This window comes from Cupressus sempervirens, chromosome 2 (assembly GCF_028749045.1).
Source record: "Cupressus sempervirens isolate cs-2001-9-10 chromosome 2, ASM2874904v1, whole genome shotgun sequence".
NCBI lineage: Eukaryota > Viridiplantae > Streptophyta > Pinopsida > Cupressales > Cupressaceae > Cupressus > Cupressus sempervirens.
The window spans coordinates 309,150,092-309,162,983 of NC_143119.1; the positions used below are offsets into that span (position 1 = coordinate 309,150,092).

Consider the following 12,892-nt stretch of genomic DNA (forward strand, 5'->3'; position numbering starts at 1 on the left):
ATGATGATGAAATCTAGCTTTTTAACGTATATGAGTGCCAAATAATGTTGATGACGATGATGGAGGGTTTGCGTGTCACCAATGCTCAAATTTTCTAACTTTCTTCTCGTATGAACTCCAACTACTACACTACTCGCTGCTTTATTTCTACTCCTATGAATGGAAAGCTTAGCAAATGGACGAGTATCAAATCTGATGAAAGCTTACCAGCGACACTACCTCCATAGATGCAATGATTCAAGGAAAAAAAGACTAGATTGCCACGCAAGGCTTCCCAACAAGCGGCTAGGATGCTAGTGGCCTAGTTTATGGATCCCTATCAAACATCCATTGATATCACCATACAACTATCCATCTATTCTTACTCTTGCTTAACATTTTTCTTGAAAAGAAATCTACTTTAACAACTTCAATGGAATTTTTACTCTAACTATTGGAAGTAGAAACCATGCAATAACACCAAGTGTTCTTAATCACCATGCAAGACACAACAATGATAAGAGAAGCAATTTTGGTATTATCTTAAGCAACAATTTTCTTCAACCCTTTACAAGTGAGAGCAAATGGCCTTATATAGGGGCCAAAATTACAGCCAACGGTAGAGATTAAGAGGCAAAATCAACGATCCAAATCAAATCCCAAAAATCCTAACTAGGGTTGCCACCCTATCGGCCAATGAGAAGACGATCAATGGACCAATTAAAAAAAGGAAAAGTGGCAACCAATGAGAAGACACCAAAATGATAGCCAATCAGAATCAAACACCTATCCTACCCAAGAAGAAGGAGAATTTGCCACTTGGGTTTACATTAAATGATCCTCTAATATAATTCTACCCTTTTCTTTCATCTTTTTAGCCAAGGAAATGAACTTGGCTAGCCTGTCGTTGACTTCCTTCATGGGAGGGTAAGGCGTGTGCTTCATCTTGAGGTTAGCTGAATTCATCATATTGCTCGCTACTTGCAGTGTCGTCTCATGATCCTTCTTATATTCTTTCGCATATCCGATAAAGGCACTGAGGGGGGGCAAGGGTGCCCAAATGCTTCTTCCTGATGACAACCTTCCCCAACTCATCCAATCTTGATCCAAACTCTGTCTCATTGATGCTCTCCTCATTGATACCCTCAAAATCAAGTGCAGCCCCAATATTGCTCATCATGGTTGAAATGGAAATGTCAACGTCTGGGCTATGATGTGCAATCTCATTCCATATCTCTTCAGTATCCTCAATCTGATGGTCAAGGCAACATACCAAGACTCCATCGTACTCATTCCTCCTTCATCCACCAACTTGGTTCTCTCCAAATATCTCTCCGGTAGCCCAATAACTGCCCGTAGCCTGGGAATGGCTAAGTCCTTGACTGGAAGGAAATCCTTCCACTCCCCTTCAAATGTTCTGAATTTGTCTCTAATAGCCACCAAATTTGTCTCTAATAGCCACCAATGACCTGAATGTCGAGATAAAGGAAGGCAAGAAATTTTGCCCATCTTGAATTATATTACTAATCCAATCTTTGATTTCGCTCAGCTGAGCTAGTATCTCTTCTATGTTGTTCCCGCTGTCTTGCGGAAGGGCTGCTGATGCAATTGTTGGATAGGCTGACAATCTCTCCAATACTTGTTTTCGGCCTCCAACTTTACAATCCTCTTATTTGACTTCCTCAACCTTTCTCTAATTGAAACCATGCCTTCCTGGATCTCCTCACACTCTATGTCATTCGTGATTCTTCCCAAGTTATGCTCAACTATCTCATACTCTTGGGCTACGATCTCATCCATTGCCTTGCTAACCTTTGGTATAGCAATATGAACTTTTCGGTGATCCTCATCATCGCTCTTGATTACCTTTGCCACCGTTTTTGCAATTTGTTTCTGTTTCTCACTATCTTCCTTTTCCACTAACCTTTGAATATCTTCAACTATTCAAACAGTCACCACCTCGCCTCTTGGCATAAGCATTTGCCTTAATTATGCTCTCCCTTGACGGTGTTGCATTTTGTCTCTTTGCTGGAGGCTTTTGATGTTCTTTACTTTTCTCAACCTCCAAACTTCTCTTCTTGCTCTTAACTACTCTTTGTTGCTGGCTATTGCCCCCACCTTTTTGTCCGACTGACTTTGCTGGACCTTCTTCCTCCTGTTTCATCATCTCATAGGTAAGGCGGACCTTCCGACTTTGTAATTACCTTAACTTCTTATTGTACTATGACACAGTGTGTAGATCAACTGTCCTTGTAACTGCGTCTAAGGAAGGATCCTGATGATCATCCCAATCCACTGGGCCCAATTCTGTTCCATCCACTATATCATAATCTTCTCTTAGCATATTTTCATCATCTTCCAGTTGATTAGGAATATCAAGGCCTCTCCATCTGATTGCCCTCATCATGCCCATTGACAATCTTGAGAAAGCTAGCTTCCTCACTTGAAAGTCATCTTGTGCAATGGCCCAAAAATCTTCCATAGTAGAAATATGTTTGAATGTGTTCTCGTGAGATGCCTTGATAAGACCATTAGGATCGAATCCTTGTTTTGTTCTATACCATCCTAGATGATACTGTTCTAACTCCTTCGTAGTTGCAAAGGTGACAGTATTGGGGCAAGTATCATTGTGTATTCCAAATGAGAAGGTAATCCCTATCTCACCTTTAAGTTTCATCATTTTGTCATAATGCTCAAGTTGCTTAGCCAACTCCATCAAAACTATCTTGTCAGGTGGGTACTTTGGAAGTCTCTTGGGACAAACTATACTTCTTGCTACTCTAATGTATGTGAATTGCGGAAATTGGATGAACCAACTCCCATACTTCTTAACTTTTGCTTCCGCTTCTAATGAGAGCCTCCTAGCAGGTGTCCCTTGTAATATTCTTACTGTCTTCATGACAAAGGCATCATAAAACACCTTATAATCTTTGGTGTTGTGCAAATGAAGTTGTGGATAGCACTCATGCACCAAACATTGCCCCGACCCATTGCTAATCACTCCTAAGGCCTTAAGTCCAGGCTATTCATATAGTCTCGCAATCAGATAGAAAAGATAGGTCTGCATGTAGAATTGTTTTTGAATTTGTATTGTCCTTAGTTGCAACTCTAAATTTTCACTTATAATTCTAGCCCAATCAAGCTTTCTCTTTCCATTTTCAATTTCATTAATAAAATAATACATTCAGTTCTCCAATTCCATACCTTGAGCCACACCCATGATTCGGCTGAGAAGCACAATAAGGTCGCCATATTCCGATTTGAAATTTGACTTGGTGAGCTTTGACGACTTGATAACTCCCTTCTTGCCTTCATGTAACCAATTCTGCTTTAGATGAATGAAGTATGCCTCCTGATTATCCTGAAAGAACTTGGTTGTTTGATCCATTATTACCACTGTCATGCCTTTATGTTGGGCAATATTGAATACTTCTTTGACCACTTGTCCGCTGATGTTAGCCAACACTCTCTTCCCTTCATAAAAAATGATGGACTTGGTCACAATATCGAACCGGGATGCGCACTCCATTACCAATTTTGGACAAGGCAAGGTAGGAGGGAAAGCTGCCGTGTGTACAATTCCATTCTTGTAGATCTTCTTCGCCATAGGGGATTGTCCTTCCTTCAATCTATCCTTCAACTATACCATGTTCATCGTGTCGATATTGGTGTCACTTATTCACCTCACATTCGAGAAGAAGGTGGTCTTAGGCATCATGTCTTGTCTTTTTTGGTATTCGTTCCCTTTGGTTTCTTGCTTATACTAACATCCACCATTTTAAACACTTATTTCTACCCCTTTGTTCTAAATGATATTGACTACACTTATCAATCTCCAAACTTCTTTCTATTGTTGAAATCTAGCTTCTTTCTGCCTCTCCAAATCCTATCTCTACATTTATCAATCTCCAAACTTCAATCCTAGGGGTGGGACTACCACTTATTTCTGCCTCTTCGTTACCTTAGGATGGACTACACTTATATCTCCCAATTTCAATCCTAGGGTGGTCTAGCTTATTTCTGTCTCTCCAAATGTCCTATCATGAAATCTACACTTATCAATCTCCAAACTTCAACCTATCAATAAAAATGATGAAGTGGTGGATGAAAAGTGCAAGAAGAAGATAAAGGAAATGAACCAAGCAAGAACAAGGAATAAAATCCGCTTTTAAAAACAATCTTCACCTCTAAAGATAAACAAAAATCTTATCTTAAATCTGCCTTCTACTAAGAATCGGGCCCTTTCAAATTCAGATTCAATCTTAGAAATTTCAGTCCCCCTCCAAAATATGATGCCCTAGCAAATGGATTACTTGCAAAAATCTGCCCCCTTTCATCAAATTTCGACTTCCAACTTGAAGGAAAATCGCTGCCCTAGGGCCCTAGGGCAGAAAAGTCTGCTCCAAATCAGAATTTTGACCTCCTAAATTTGCCCACAATTGCAAAAAAAAATCTGACCTTAAATCAGCTTGCCTCTCCACCAAACAAAATCGCTATAGCTGGAGGATAAATTCGCTGCTCTTAGAGGAAAATAGACTCCAAAAATTGCTCAATTCTTGCAAAAATCAGATCTTCACCTCCAAAATCGCCTTAGGGCAGAAATTGCCCATGATTTTACGAAGAAATTGCTGCCCAAAAATGGAAAATCAGACCCTCAAAAATCACTGCCTAGGAGAAAATTGCCCAGCTGGAGGAAAAAATCGCTCAATCAAGCAAGAGTGGAAATAAGAGGGGGGAAGCCCCTTCTTATATCCTTCTGTTGACCTCCAGAGTGGGCCGACCTGCCTGGAGGGAAACCAAATTTAAATTAAACCCACAAAGATGGCCCAATTTTAAATGGAACATGAAAATAACTAAACCCCATAGTGAAATTGCCCCTTCTAATTGCCAACCTGACCTAGAATTGCAAAATAGAAATAAGATAAGCTTAGGAGATGTCAAATTTTTCATTTAACAACATTTTGACAATTAAAATATTATTAAAATTGAATCTAGCAAGCCAAAATCAATTTTCAATTCCAAATTACCAATTTCCTTTAACATTTCTAAAATCCTCTAGGCAAATTTTCAACCAAATTAATGAGATTTTGCAATTTAATCCAATTTCAATTTTGCAAAACGCTTTCAAATTTTTTAACAAAATAAATCCTTTTCCTAGCAATCGAAATTCAAACTGTAAATTCAATTTCACTATCAAAATTTCTTTTCACCAAAAAAGTTTCAAGATTTCCAAAACAAATAAGTTCACAAATTCATTTTGAAAAAGCTCAAGCTTATATAGTTATATCAAATTTTCAAAAATCCATTTAAGTCCAAAATTTGCAAATGTGTCCTACTAGATATTATTTTAACCATCGAAAAAAATGTTGTTGAATTTTGTTTGGCCTAAGGACAAAATTAAATGTCCCAAAAAATCCAGTTTCACACTGGGTAAAAAAAAAAAAAAAACAAATCCCCTCCTGGTCTGAAGGCGTCTAAGGTGTAGAATCGTCAATTCAAAAACATCTGGACAACTCCAAATTTTGCTAAGGCAATCGAAAAATTTCCAACACTTGTGAAAATTACCAAGGCTTGCCTGAAAAAGGGGGTCCCCAAAAATTTTGTGGCGATGGTGTGAAAACCTCACAACAGTACTCAGCAAGGCTCATACATAATGTGGTGAAGATAACTACGTGCTTTATATATTTACCTAAATATAAAGAAATTTCATGTATTGCGTAGTTAACCAAATGGTTTCAGTAGCCTAAAACAATTATAGTTATCAAAATGAATTGATAGCATAATTCAAAATACAAGTCAAAATAACTAGCATCAGGCTTGAGCATAACCAAGCTCAAATAAAAATAGATGTCAATTGTGTTTTCATTCCATTGAATTATAATGGTGCTCAACAAACAATCAGCTTTTTAAAAATTCCATATTGTTTATATAAGTTGAGTTTTCATTTGTTTTTCCCCTAGGTACATTTTTCCTTGTTATGCTCTAATAAAATGAAAACTTGAATTGTTTACTATAAAACAATCAAAATAAATGACAAACAACATATATGGCAATGCCAAATAATATAAATTGTTCAAGTATTCAAATCATGGTCAACCTCATCAAAGAATTCACTTTATGACCTAGGTGCCACAATATAGAGTGATCTTTATAGAATTCCATGGAAGTCAATGTGTAGTTCCTTTTTCAATTTAATTGAGGATTTAGGGTTTGTAATACAAGGTTTGCCTGCCACATTTTGAACTTGGATTATTCTTATGATACGTAATGAGCCTTCTTCTATTCATTAAAGTTCATTGCAAAATTCTCAATTTATACCCTAATTTATTTAAAAACAATCAACATTACTTTACTTAAATATTGAGTTCCACAAGTAGTAAGTGCATTTATAAAATTTATTATTAATTCATAAATGTTCAACTTGAATATTGAGTTCCACAGTAAGTGCATTTATAACATTCATTATTAATTCATATATGTTCAATCAATAAATATATAAACAAAGTACTTCAATGGACATAAACTTGTTTACCCATTACAATTTGACAAGTGGATATAGCTGCATGTATATTCTAGAATATCCTTGTAGATATTTTGCTCAAATGTGATGATGAGGCAAAAGTGTATCATGTACTGATACAAAATGATGATTACAACCATATGATCATGTATATTTTTTCTTTATATACTTTGTCCAACTACCATGTGTCAGCTCCATAGGTCCTCTATAGGAATCTCATTGACTATTGTGGTTCAGGTCTGCATGTATTTACATGAGATTTTCTTTGACCATTGCATGTTAGGTTCATACGTCATCACAAAATTTTTGTACTACCATGGGGCAGGTCCACATACATCTTTGGTTGCTCCCTACCGACCATTGGTGTTAGGTCCATATGCCTTGGGTAGAGATTTGGTAATCTTAAACACTCCTTTTAAGTGATCTTGAAACTAGTTGAGGTACTAATTCATAACACCTTATGCAACCTCTACCATTCATGGTTAGTTTATTCTTATGATTTGGAGTATGATATCTGATAGGTTTCACATTTACCTTATATAAGCTAACTCAAATATGATAGCCCAATATACATCACATCCTTTATCCCTTAAGTTATTAATTATGTATACATTACATGATTTCAAAGCATTTTTCCCAGAGACAGAAAATCAACCATGTGGCATCTGTATCTTAATGCCATTTTGATGTAGTCCACTTTCTGCTATGTGACAATAATTGATTGATTTCATTGCATAAAATCATTTTTCTAATGGCTTACCTACATATTTGTCTCCATATAATGAAGATTGATGTAGTTCTTGTAGTCTCTACTATTGTTGATTTGACTATCTTGTAATTTCAATGATTCAGTAATCGATATGTTAATGTCATTTCATGTAGTCTAATTTGTGCTATATTTACATTTGATTTTCTAGGATGATAATTCCAAATTAAGTATGATTTGCATGAAACTTAAGTTCGATTAAGGGAAATGATTTCTACTTGAAAGATATTTCACGATGCGGTTAGTTGAGGACAAGTCCTTTAATGAAAGAATAGTTCTCACGTAATGGCCATACCATGAAAGAATAGTGAAGATGGTTAAGGTCTAATCTACCCCCTAGTTTTTTGTATAGCTATATAAGAGTAGATCATGCATATGATCTTGATGCTCTTTAGGATCTTCCAAAACTCAAGCCAATAGCTAGATTCTATTAGACTTGAGTTTGGAATGTTGTCCATAGGTCTCAATACAAAGTGTAGTTTATTACTATACTCTAATCAATCACAAGAGTCATTCCTTGTCACAAAAATATTGGTATGCATTACTAGGCCGACCCAGTTAGGGACATGCAATAAAATATCTCCTGCCATTAAAACAAAATCATAAGCTTCACAATAATTAAAATAAGGCCCACTAGGATTAGACAGATAACTATTAAACTAGGGCCGACCCAGTCAGGGACATGAGTTGCAAAAGGAGTCACCTCAAATTAAATAATTAAATTAGATTAGAACAATTGATCTGTAGAACACAGGTTGTCTACTATTTGGGGATGGGGGGTGCGGAGGAGGTGGGATTAATCATTAGACGTATAATTTGAGATCCTTAAACATTTTAAAACTTTGAAATGATAAGCATAAAAACTGAAATGAAAAGAGAGCAATCACACAAGGAAACTTCAATATCTGATGTACGTGGAAAACTCAAGGTGGGTAAAAAAACCATAGTTAGAAATGTTTCTAAGATCTATTGTCCTAATCCAGCCTCACGAAAAAAAAGTGTACAATGCTTTAAGGGCATCAACCTTAAAGAATTATCAACTTCCTTGCTTGAGAGCACCAACTTCTTTGTGTGCAAACTCAGCATCCTTGAGGCACCAACCTTCTGGATGCTACAAACATCTTTTCTCTTTCAGACCTCTCTAACTTGCAGATAATATTCAAAATATTCCTCTGAACATTATGACTGATAGAAGCTAGATAGAATATACTCATTTTTACACTTTACAAAGACACTCTTAGAATTTACAGCGCCAGTGATTTTCTCAGAATTTACAAACTCACTGACATTTTCAAACTTTACAACCTTATCGGCATTTTTAGAATTTATTATGCCGATGGACTAAATATGATCAACCTCTAACTTTACATCTGCAACAACTTAATTTATATTTGTCTTTACACTTTTATCAACACCCATACACACTTCTCTCCACTCCATCAAACCTAGGCACCTTCAAGTAGTGTTTTTGTTTTTTCCCATAGGGTGCAAGTTTTAAGATAGTTAAAAACTGTTTGAAGTAGTTTGCAGTTGCAACAAAATAGTAGTTGGTTGGCAGTTATTAACTGCTATACTGGTGGTAATCAGTTGGAACTAAAAACTAATCCAACCATCACTTCCTTTACTCCTAAGTTCCTAACACACCCTATTCATAAATAGTTTGATCTGAACATGATATTAGAGGTTGTCAAACCACACAGATGTACTCAGCATAAATCAGATCAAACATTCTGCAGAAGCATATATATTTGCAGACTTTTCATACAACAATCTTCATACAGTGTTCCATGATCTTCTTAGACAGATATTGTTTGATAATTTTCTTTTTGATGGAGGTCATCCACGAAATCATTTAGCTACTCAGTATAGGAGCATGAGACTTAGGTTGAACCTCTTCGGCTAAGAGCCAAGGACCAAGTGTTATCCATTCTGCCAAATTTGCTTGGGGCATGATTGTGGCCTCATCCCTTATTTTGATATTTGGACACTTTCTTCATCAACACGTTCTATCTTCAACATCATCCAATCTGCATATGTATGCATTTGTTCTTCATTAACTTTGTCATTTTTCTATTTCTGTGTTTGACTTTGGCTGAACCTCTTCGGCTAAGAGCCAAGGACCAAGTGTTATCCATTCTGCCAAATTCGCTCGGGGCATAATTGTTGCTTCATCCCTTATTTTGATGTTTGGACACTTTCTTCATCAACATATTCTATATCTTCAACATCATCCGATCTGCATATGTATGTATTTGTTCTTCATTAACTTCGTCATTTTTCTATTTCTGTGTTTTACATCAATGACAAATATTTTAACAATGTCCCCCTTTGTCATTGATGTCAAAAATACAGAGCTGCAAAAATCAAACCTTTTCAAATTGAATCAACACAATAAACTGGAAACACAATCTAGAATTAACAATAAACCTGAAACCACAACAAATCTGTAACAGTGAACTCATAACAAAACTCTCCCTCAACAACAAATAAAGCATCTACAAAACTCTACAGAAAATCTGGAATAACTGTGCAAATCAAATCTCAAATAAATTTGTATTGATTTCTCCCTCTTTGACATGAATGACAAAGGGCCAGGGGCAACCAAGAAGACAGTGAAATGCTCCCCTTGAGCATATGCTTACTCTTGAACTAAGTTAGAGAGAAGAAGAAGCCTGTAATGTCCACTTTTTCTGGGACATTATTATTTTGTGTGGCCAGCTCACTTCGTCTAGGTTTCGGGGGCGAAGATGTTCTTTACGAGGTTCAATTCGAGATTTTGCCTAGACATTTCTAGTTCCAGACTTATCAGAGCAGCTTTGGCAGGTTGTCTAGATGCTTACTATTTTTCATAAGTAATCAGAGCTCAGTATTTTTGGTACCTCGGTGTTGGGTTGGAAGCGCCTCGCCGAGAGCTTTCCAACGAGCTATTGCACATGCTTATTAGAGTTCATTTGGTCAGTTATTTTAATGCCTGATGACTTTATGGTTTACTGACTAAGTGACTATTAAAGTACATTTAACTTGTCACTTTATTTAAAAAGGTACTACGTTCACTTAAGTGACTAAAGGACAAAAAAGGTGCTTTATCCTACATTGCTTGAATGAGCGTGCATCACATTGGGAAAAGTAATAAAGGTACAACAAGCCCCACACGTGAGGATATATGAAGATTATAATATTCAAACAAATATTAATCTAGGAGCTGGAAACAGTTGCTGGTTATTTCTTCTAGGATGCAAACCCTTGAAGAAGCATTTGAAGGTTGGACGCAAACCTAGCCTTCTTACAGGTTTCATCTACATTGCCAATTTGACTGTCATTTCTGTTTATAAGATTGGATTACTTGAATTGTTGCACATTATTGTATTGCTATTGTATAATACAATAACAAATTTGTGGTTATTTGTGTTAATTCCTAGTTTATATATGTACTTTTTGAATATTGGTGAAATAAAATAAAGTTTTCTGAGTTTCCTTGTATGCAAATTTGCAGGTTACAAGTCGGATTAAGGTTCTAGAATTTGTATCAAATATTGGTGTATTGTTCGGATATAAATCTGCAAATATATATCACAATTTTTTTTGGTAAAATATCCGGAAAGGGATATTACAGTGGTATCAGAGTTGGTTTTTTGGCTAGCCTGTGAAATTATAACAAATAAAGTATAGCATGGGCTTTTGTGAGAACTAAATTCCTCATAAATGACATTCTCTTCGTTGTGGAAAGACAGAGTAGAGGGATTGATGGGCTGAGCAGGAGGTCATTGCATTTAAGATTGTTATTGCTTGCATTTGTCAAATACTCAGTTGCCAGGAGACTTTGATTGGAGCAGTTTGTACTGTGCTGGTGCTTATTTGTAAAAAAAAGTGAGTTGCTGGGTGGTATTTGAATCAATTGGAGAGATTGTTTCATGTTGTACAAGTCTGGTTAGGCCCAAAACTGAACCGCTTGAGCTGAGAGGAAGAATACAAGGACTGTACAAGTTCGTTATCACCAAGAACTATAATACTGAGATCTGTAACTAATAAATCTCTGTCGCAGTAGTCTGAAACTATATCATATTGGGACATGTAGATAAAAGGAGCCGTGAAGGCTTCCATACATGCTCTCAGGCGGTTATACCATGTCTAAACCTTGTTTGGTATATTCGAAGGGACCTAGCAGAGGTGGTAGAAGATAATCCTCCTGTCATTAAACTTCTTTTTGAGCCCAAAGTCTGTCTTAAAGATGAGAACAAACCATTCTATATTCAAAGCAAAAAGAATCGGTCTGTTGGTTGTGGTGAAACCAATCACTATTTACGTTATCAGATTATCCCTTCTTACTATAGAGTGTATTTTCTAGAGCATCTGTTAAGAAAAACGTCAGTATTCTCCAAGTTGCCAAGGCGTAACAAGGGTGTAGGAGTCATTCGGCATTAGGGAAGTGTTTCCCTCCTTTTCTCAGTTTGCAGCAGCAAGATGAAGTCAACGACGTGAGTTGGCAGAAGGTCGGGAGTTGGGATTTGCCAGAATAATGTTGGTATTCTTCCAATCGGCCAGATAAATAAGGGTCCACGAAACACATTCAACGTTGGGAAGGAGGCCATCCGTCTTTATCAGTCCATGGCAATAGAGAAGACCATTCATGTGGAAAGCTGGAGAGACTCGAAGCGGACGACATTGGTAGTTTGGAAGAGTTAAACGACAGGTTGAATCCATCCAACTAAGTTGTCTTTGCCATTTTTTTCCACTCCCAATCGTGGCCCTGGACATTGGTGATTACTCCAACAGTGGCAAAAACGTAGGGAGAGTCGGATGCCACAGTAAGAGAGTAGGTTCAGTCGGCACGTGAAGCATTAGTATGAAGGTCAACATGTTGGGTCACTGACTGGTTCTACTTGGAATCTGCGGGTTGCTACAAGAAGCACGTGAAGTATCTTCACTAATGGGAAGGGCGTGGAACTCCACATCCGGCTAAGGGGATCACGTCAGTTAGTCTCAACCAATGGCAAGGTCTCTCGGCAGGTGCAGGTTGGATGTGTTGGATGTTTTCCTTCTCCATGGGTTAGCTGTCTTCCTCTTACAGTGAAAAAAAAAAAATGCAAGGATTGTTGAACAGGCGGATAGGGAGAATGAGCAGGGTCACGCATCAATTGGATGGTAACTTCTATGGCATACCATAGAGCCCCTAGGGAAGCCTAGCTGTAGCGGCATAGCTACGTATTCTCAGGCGCAGGTTTGCACGTAATACAACCCCACATGGGTCTATTAATGCATTTTACCTTCCTCTGATTTTATTTCCTTCTATTAGCATTGTGGCATTATAGAAACTCTATGATTACCATGAAATGATGTTGTTCCTGTTATTCAATTGGTATGAATAAGAATGTAAGTTCAGTATATTGCTCTAGTTTATCCTCTCAGATGTATAGTGTTTGAACCCCAAGCAGTGGTATCGTGGGCAAGAACATTAATATATATATCGAAAATATTGAGATTGTATGACAAGTATTTGCTAAAATGCCTGCTTATAGTCTAAATTCTGTGGTTCATATTTATTTAGTCTAGCAGGGGTATTTGGTTAGATTTGGGTTGCCTGAGTATTGTTTGACAAAATTTCGTATCATGCTATACATTCAACATTC

At 37.0% G+C, this 12,892-nt stretch overlaps 1 protein-coding gene across 1 annotated transcript in view; it reads left to right on the forward strand.

The window, feature by feature from the left end:
- LOC149572318 (putative phosphopantothenoylcysteine decarboxylase) overlaps nt 1–12,892 on the forward strand; it is a 70,863-nt gene that overhangs the window by 30,787 nt on the left and 27,184 nt on the right. The gene's annotated exons all lie outside the window — the stretch shown is intronic.